Below are 9402 nucleotides of genomic sequence, written 5' to 3'. Positions count from 1 at the left end.
GCAAGCTTTGACACTAATGCGGACGATTCTAAATCGCAAACCGGATACGTGTTTACATTAAAAGGTGGAGCTGTCAGTTGGTGCAGTTCTAAACAAAGCGTCGTGGCGGGATCTACATGTGAAGTGGAGTACATAGCTGCTTCGGAAGCAGCAAATGAAGGAGTATGGATGAAGGAGTTCATATCCGATCTAGGTGTCATACCTAGTGCATCGGGTCCAATGAAAATCTTTTGTGACAATACTGGTGCAATTGCCTAGGCAAAGGAATCCAGATTTCACAAGAGAACCAAGCACATCAAGAGACGCTTCAATTCAATTTGGGATTTAGTCCATGTGGGAGACATAGAAATTTTCAAGATACATACGGATCTGAATGTTGCATACCCGCTGACTAAGCCTCTTCCACGAGAAAAACATGATCAGCACCAAGGCTCCATGGGTGTTAGAATCATTACTGTGTAATCTAGATTATTGACTCTAGTGCAAGTGGGAGACTGAAGGAAATATGCCCTAGAGGCAATAATAAAGTTATTATTTATTTCCTTGTATCATGATAAATGTTTATTATTCATGCTAGAATTGTATTAACCGGAAACATAATACATGTGTGAATACATAGACAAATAGAGTGTCACCAGTATGCCTCTACTTGACTAGCTCGTTGATCAAAGATGGTTATGTTTCCTAACCATAGACATGAGTTGTTATTTGGTTAACGGGATCACATCATTAGGAGAATGATGTGATTGACTTGACCCATTCCATTAGCTTAGCACTTGATCGTTTAGTTTGTTGCTATTGCTTTCTTCATAACTTATATATGTTCCTATGACTATGAGATTATGCAACTCCCGTTTACCGGAGGAACACTTTGTGTGCTACCAAACGTCACAACGTAACTGGGTGATTATAAAGGTGCTCTACAGGTGTCTCCGAAGGTACTTGTTGGGTTGGCGTATTTCGAGATTAGGATTTGTCACTCCGATTGTCGGAGAGGTATCTCTGGGCCCTCTCGGTAATGCACATCACTCAAGCCTTGCAAGCATTGCAACTAATAAGTTAGTTGCGGGATGATGTATTACGGAACGAGTAAAGAGACTTGCCGGTAACGAGATTGAACTAGGTATTGAGATACCGACGATCAAATCTCGGGCAAGTAACATACCGATGACAAAGGGAACAACGTATATTGTTATGCGGTCTGACCGATAAAGATCTTCATAGAATATGTAGGAGCCAATATGAGCATCCAGGTTCCGCTATTGGTTATTGACCGGAGACGTGTCTCGGTCATGTCTACATAGTTCTCGAACCCGTAGGGTCCGCACGCTTAAAGTTCGGTGACGATCGTAATTAGGGTTTTTGTGTTTTGATGTACCGAAGGTTGTTCGGTGTCCCGGATGTGATCACGGACATGACAGGGAGTCTCAGAATGGTCGAGACATAAATATTGATATATTGGAAGCCTATATTTGGATATCAGAAACGTTCCGGGTGAAATCGGGATTTTACCGGAGTATCGGGGGGTTACCGGAACCCCCCGGGGGTTATTGGGCCTACATGGGCCCTAAGGGAGAAGAGGAGGGCCGGCCAGGGCAGGCCGCGCGCCCCCTCCCCCCTAGTCCGAATAGGACAAGGAAGGGGGGCGGCGCCCCCCTTTCCTCTTTCTCCTTCCCCCTTCCTTTTCCAACAAGGCAAGAGGGGGGAGTCCTACTCCCGGTGGGAGTAGGACTTCTCCAGGCGCACCCCTTGGGACGGCCGCACCTCCCCCTCTCCCTCCTTTATATACGGGGGCAAGGGGGCACCCCATGACACACAAGTTGATCTTCGTGATTGTTCCTTAGCCGTGTGCGGTGCCCCCTTCCACCATATTCCACCTCGGTCATATCATAGCGGTGCTTAGGCGAAGCCCTGCGTTGGTAGAACATCATCACTGTCATCACGCCGTCGTGCTGACGAAACTCTCCCTAAACACTTTGCTGGATCGGAGCTCGAGGGACGTCACCGAGTTGAACGTGTGCAGAACTCAGAGGTGCCGTATGTTCGGTACTTGGATCGGTCGGATCGGGAAGATGTAAGACTACTTCCTCTACGTTGTGTCAACGCTTCAATTGCCGGTCTACGAGGGTACGTAGACAACACTCTCCTCTCTCGTTGCTATCCATCACCATGAACTTGCATGTGCGTAGGAATATTTTTGAAATCACTATGTTCCCCAACATATATGCCATGCATGTTCATACTATTTGTGCCTTTCTACTTCACTTACTGTGCTACATTACACGGGTTCGCGTGTCCACTCCTGGGTACATGTCGGTCTCGTATTTCCAGTCCCACGTGTTCTTCATATAGATGGAACAATCCTTACATGACACGTGCACCTTGATGCTAGATGTCTCGCGTGTTGGCAAAATGATGAACAAAGCTCACGTAAAAATAGAGTGGAAGAACATAGATTCCCGACGACTGAGAAGGAGCAAGGAACCTTGTGGTGGAGCGTCTGCACTCATAATATTTTATATTATTCAGCGACATAAAATCAATGAATAATCTCCACAGTGGACTGGAAGAGTACGAAACACGGCAGCCCAGTGTAGTTACATCATACTAGTACATGGCTAACCCACGCTATCACCATATTTCTTGGCTTCCGTGTGACACCTATCTCTAGTAATCCAGCAGCCTGCATCGCTTCTTCCTCCTCGTCTCACTCAAAGTGCAGCGGGCTGGCATTTTTGCCGTCTATTGAGGTCAGTTAAATCATCACATGTTAGCGACATGTCAAGAGCATTCTAAAAAAATTCCTTTCACATTCCGTTTTCAAAAAGAAAAATCCTTTCACGTACGAATTTGACTGTATGCTTTGAGCAACTTGCATGTCCTATACTGCTCCTGTTTGGATACTCTAACTTAGCTAAAGGTTAGACTAACTCATGACTAACCCTGAACAAACTATAGCCAAAGAGGTGTTTGGGTGACAGGGTTAGATTGACAATAAATGCACTTGATGGAGAGAGAAAAGTGATTTTTCAGTGGTCCTAATGAGAACTATCTCCAGTTAGCACATCTTGGGTGGGATAGTCTTTTTTGGTGGGTTCGGTGCAACTTGCTCCAATTTAAACCCTCATGCTTGGATACTTTAGGGCTATTTGAGGCCCAACTAGCTCAAACTAACTCTAACCCATGGATGCAAACAGGGCCTATGGCCAGCATCGACGCGGAGCAGTCGCGTGCACCAGGAAGCGGCCCTCTCTCGGCCGTCGCGGCGCTTCAAAGCCGGCGCCAGTGAGAGGTTGGCTCTGCTCTGGCCGGGCATTAATGCGGCACTGACGCTCCAAGGCGATGCTGACCGTTTCACACGAGAAGCGCGCGCTGGCAAGGGAGTATAGGTTTTGAACCGTTTCAGGTGTAGTACTGGTAGTTTGCAAAACTACTCAATTATTGCACTCAGTTCCCTAAGAAATTGTGGTAAAAAACGTTACTCCATAGCCCGCTTCCCTTCTCCTTCCTCTTCCACCGCCCGAGCACGTCCGCGAGAAGCGATCTGTCAACCCTTATATAGGAGTGCTAGCACAAAAAGATGCATGCATGACCACTAAAATTTCCAGATTAAAGCGCCGCTCCGGCGGAAGTATGGCGTATGTTGTTACCTTCGGCCGGGCCATGGCTACCGGGCGACGGCGACCAGAGAAGAAGCAGCGGGAGGGGAATGAATGCAGCTACTATTTGGGTTCGCCGTCCAGCTTAAATAAATGCGCAGCATCACATGTACCTGCGGGTGCACAAATTGTAACATAGGTGTCTGCTTAAGTGGGTGTCACGTAACTGGTGTGTGTGTGATTCTGAGAGACAGAGTGCGTGTGTGCGACTCTACTCTTCGGACATGTACTCAACCTTTTGCATCGGGATATAAGTATAATGGTATTTACTTTAGCTAGTGATTTACGTGGCCATGTTAATGTGGTTCTGTAAAAAAATGTCACTTCCTGCTCGTGATTGGCCTTATATAATTACAAGAAAGATGCTCGTGCATTGCACGGAACATCAATATGCATTTTTTACAAAACAGCTGTTGTGATTTACCCATGCAGGAGTAATCCCATGTGTAAAAACTAATGATATTTCGAGAATTTTATCAAAAAACTGGTATCTCAAGAATGTCATCTAAAAATGAAAGATAAGGTGAGGAGGAGTGGAGCGTGGTGGTGACTGGTGGTCGGAATGGGCGGAGGCATGGGGATGGACGGCGCCGGCAGGCGGCAGCGGTCACCATGCTAGATTGTTCCAGAGACTTTCTTTTTTAATTGCTCAGCAATGAGGTTGTGGGAGATAAGGATGTGGAGAGAGGTGTGGTTATATTTTGTAAAATTATCATAGTTTGCTTTCTATCCATCAGATATAGATCATACGGTCTATATTACAAGATGGCATGCACACCATCATCGCCAACTCGGTTTTTTATAAGGGTACAGATGATAAGTTTGCAACTACTAAAGTAAAGTGGAATTTTTCCATGTTATACAAGTAAATTAAGGTGATTATTTATCATACGGGTAAGGTTGGATGAAGGGTGGTGTGTGTGTTTGAGAGAGAGAGAGAGAGATGGAGTCTTAGTGTGTGTGTGTGTGGGTGGGTGGGTGGTTGCGTGCGTGCGTGTGTGTGTGTGTTTGTGTGTGTGGGTGTGTGTGTGTGTCGCGGGGTCCTCGGTGGTGTATGTAATTTAAGTGTGCATGGCTTCATCATAGAGAGGTGATGTGTATGGCAGAGGCCACTAACGATGGGGTGTGAGAGAGAAAATGCCCTTAGAGAGGGAAGAGAAGGTGTGTGCGCGTGAGAGGAGTCGACATCGAGAGAACGTGTTTGTTCGAGAGACGCGGAGGAAGACTACTATATATCGATGGTGCATGTAGGCGGGAATTAAACGAAGGGATGGTCTTATTGATTTCGAGGATATAGGGGAAGAGTGGGAGGGGGTAGCTAGAAGGAGATTGTTAAGTGTGAGTGTGTGTTTTACCCATCCAAGCGGAAGTTATGTGCACACAAAAAGAGAACGATTCAATGTGGCGTTAGGGTTGAGGTAATTAACTACGTATGGAGACATAGAGACCTTGAACGTGCATGTGTGAGAGGTATACATATATATGTGGGATGTGTGTGTGCGTGTGCGCGCGCGCATGATCGAGATAAAAGAAAGAAGACATAAGTCATAAGATCAATGACATGGGAGAGAGACGGATCGGTATGACAATATGCATGCATGTGAGAATGCAGGGAAGAAGGCCCGACAATTGAGCATGTGTTTTTGTCTTTAAGAGATAGTGGCGTGGGCTGGAGCATGCATCTATGGCGATCAGAGGGAGTGAGGCACAACGATTGTGCAAAAGAGATCAACCTATAAATAAAAGAAGGTTTATGGAGAAATAGATAAATAGACAGATAAATATGCTAGCTAGTGTGCGTTAGAGATAGAAGTCAAGTGGATCAGAAGGCTGAGTTATGTGTGTGGGTGTGAGAGAGATGAAGATAAGGTGCATGTGACTCACATACAAACAGATATCGGAGAGAAATGAGATCCCGAGAGACGGAGTTTTGTGTTTGCGAGAGAGAAAGATATTTCACAACGAGAGTGATAGCTAGAGAGACATATGAGGGAACACAAGATATTCTAGGGAGAGAGAGTGTGTGTGAGCGACATACAAGAGAACAGTGGAGAAATATGAGACCCTGGGAGACAGAGTTTGTGTTTGTGTGTGAGAAAGAGATATCTAAGAATAAGAGTCGTAGGTTCTCATACGTAATGAGCGAAAGACATCCCTGTATGAGGGGTGTGCGAGTGGCACATAGGGGAATAGTAGAGAGAAATGAGACCCCCGGAGACAAAGTTTTGTGTTTGTGTGAGAGAAAGAGATTCCACATGGAGAATCATAGTTAGAGACACATTGCAGGGAGCGAGATATACTTAGAGAGAGATAGAGTGATGAAGGTTCAGGGAGAGAGTACCATCAGTGTGTTACGAAGATAAAAGATCATTGTCGACATACAAGTAGCATGAGAGATACCCGAGAGACGATGAACGTGTATATGTCTAGAGAGATAGTCCTATATAAGCATGGGTGATAGTTATATGAGACGAATATCTAGATTAAATGGGATTCAAATATTTAAACTGGAGATCACGACATCGGCGCAAATTGGTGTATCAAACATGCATATTCATTTGAATATGGGGACACGTGTAATGTTATATAGTTTATCAATATTGGTGATCCATAGATTCTTTAATTAGAAACAATGCATGGTTTATATGCAATTAATGTCTAAACGGGATTACACTATATGTTGCATGTGTGAAACACATTATACATGTTTGAGAAGTAAAAAAACCGCATGAAACACACATTAATTGGAGACAGTTAGCGAGGAATGCATACATTGAATTTCAACATAATGTGGTTTCAAATATTTGAAAATCCAAATTGATGGATACAACCTTATGAATCTGAGATCATGCCATTTGTAAACCATATTTATGTATAAAAGGTGTTGTGCTTTTGAAAGTATATATAAAAAATGATGTATATAGAATTTTATTCCAATCGAAAATGGATCCCGCCCGAAAAAAACATAATACAAACGGGATTCGAATTGAGTTGGCACGGTAAACGTGCACTCTGCAAAATTTGAACGAAGCGGGGAAAGTCGCAGCAACCGCCTGAAACCAAAATCTGCGAGATGGAAATTACTACTGACTATCCCCACCACGCAAAGCCAATCTGCTCGATTTCTATATGTTTCGATAGGGGTGGGTTTGTAATTTCACTCAAACGTGACATAACCGCCTCTCACCCGGATTCATACATGGTGGGCGCCAAAACACAATGTGTCCTCGGCCGAAATCGACTCATCCCCGATTCATACACGGTGAGCGCCAAAAACAAACTCTCGTCCGCAAATATTTGGTGTATGTGAGATTACCGTCCTATCCCCAACCGACTAATATTGCTGTGATGTAGGAAATTTGAAACGGGGGCTAAGTTTGTAAATTTCCTCGCATTTGAGACAAGCATGCCCGGAAGACATGGTTCCCCCCTTCCTCTCTACCTCCATTTCCCCATTTGTACTCCGTGGGTGCCAAAACACCCTCTCCACCCCAGCCTCCTCCGTCCGCCACCCCATCCACCATCGTCTTCCTCCACCATGCCGGAGCTGATACCCCTACGCGCCGTCCATTACAAGAGATCGACCTCTCTCATCCACGGCTTCAGACCGGGATCCTTGCATCCCGTCCTCTCGCTTCATCCTCGTCGTCGTCCACCTTGCCAGTGCCACTCCTATGACTGTCTCGTCCACCGTGCCCCGCCGCCACCGTCTACCCTCCTAGATCTGCTTCCATGCCGCCGACAGCCATCACTACCGCAGCACCATCAAATTCTTAGCAGATGCATACACGGCGCCGCACCAGTGGCGGTGCTCTTTCGTATCTTCTCAACTTATTTATCTCAACAAGAAAATAGATCACCACTGCTTTACTCTGATTTCTTGTCCATCACTTACTTGCTAGTTGAAAGCAAACATTGGTTGCGAAGTTGCCTTTGTCCGGTTTGCACCTTCAGATCCACCATGGCATGCTCAACACTATACTTCCAATGCTTATGGTTTTCCCCTTTTATATTCCACACTAGTTAAATCATAGTAGACTAAATTTCAAAATTGGGTCAGTCAATTTTTCAGAGCTCGCCGGAGTTTGCCGGTGCGAACGAAGGGGCTCGGGTGGGGATGGTGGCTGTGGGGGGTGGTGGTGGGGCCTCGCAGAACAAAGAAAACCCGGCGTGGGTGGGGGTGGGGGTGGGGTGGGGGTGGAGGAGGAACACAAGCGATGGGGGTCGGTTGTCCGGCCGGCGGCCCGTGCGGTGTTCTGTATGGGAAGAATCAGAGACGAGGAAGAAGAAGGGTTAGGAGACATAGGATCTTCATCCAACCGCCTGAAATGGTCGACTGACCCAAATGACAAAAGTCACGCGACTTGCATGCAGACATGCCTTTATATTCAGTACCATGATCGTACCTGCTTAGCACTGCTCCTGAATCCATCAAGCTAAACAACATGCCACTCATAATTCCAAACTTGTTGCTCATGTACGAATCTGATATGATTCTGATATTACTAAAACAGATAACATTTAATTGGTCGGCTAATGTTCCTACTTTACGTTCGAAAAGCACGTGCACCACATATAGAGAGACAGCAGGGAGTTGCTTTCTTAATGTGCTCTGGTTCATCATGTGTGGGCATTGTGCAACGAACATTTTATTATCCAAAATCTGCTTGCTCTTCTTTAGCATGTTCCTCTTCCGTTCTTCTTTAATAAATACTCTCTTCGTTCCTAAATATAAGTCTTTGTATAGATTCCACCATGGACTACATATGGAGCAAAATGAGTGAATCTACACTCTAAAATGTATCTGGATACATCTGTATGTGATCCATAGTGGAAATCTCTACCAAGACTTATATTTTGGAACAGAGGGAGTATGATAGTAGTACAGTATGTGCCTTGTAGTGAAGATGAGTAGGGACATTTGCAGTGTAGAGGTATATACGGTCGGTTGTGATGGACACTTTGAACTCTTCGGGCCACTTTGATTAGTAGGATTTTGTAAACATGGGAATAGGATTTGTAGTGGCCTGCCCACTTGAATCCTATAAGAATAGCAAGGAAATGTGAGGAGCTGTGTCGCCTTTGAAAGTTACATTGATATTAATAGTACCGCACCTTCAGTTGAAGAGAGCTGGTATCCGAAGCCTTTCTAGCCGTACTAGCAATACTAGCACATATATTCCAGCAAGTTCCACTTTGCTGATTTTACTCTGATGCTTACGGTTTTCCCGTTATATCTACACTATGATCTGTGTAGCTGCTTTGTGTCGCACTAGCAGCAGTCCACTCTTGAAGCTAAACACTACAATGACTTACAAAATTGGCACCAAGACATTGAGTGCCATTCTAGATGCAATGAAACTCATACGCTCCCCACCTGCTGATTCTTGTTCAGAATATGATCCTAATGACTACTCTAACCTCGAGGAGTCAAAGGCAGATGGCCTGTCCTGTTCACCCATCAAGGTGTCTGTTCTAATTTGGCAATGTTTTATTGATTACGCGTATCTTGCATATGTTGTCTTGCATTTCTTCTACTTTTTGCACCGCCATCTGCTTAGTTTACTCATCATATATGTCGAGATGCCATGCCCATCCATTATCAATACATATTCCACCTGTCATCATACCATGTTTTTCCACTCAAATGTTGTTCCTGTGCATTAGACATCAAAAAGGAAGAGGGTGATTGCCGAACCTGAAGGAGCACCAGCAAAGTCCTTGAAAAACGTGGTTGTGCCGG

This window comes from Triticum aestivum, chromosome 7A (genome assembly GCF_018294505.1).
Source record: "Triticum aestivum cultivar Chinese Spring chromosome 7A, IWGSC CS RefSeq v2.1, whole genome shotgun sequence".
Classification (NCBI taxonomy): domain Eukaryota; kingdom Viridiplantae; phylum Streptophyta; class Magnoliopsida; order Poales; family Poaceae; genus Triticum; species Triticum aestivum.
Note: the sequence above shows the minus strand (reverse complement) of the source record.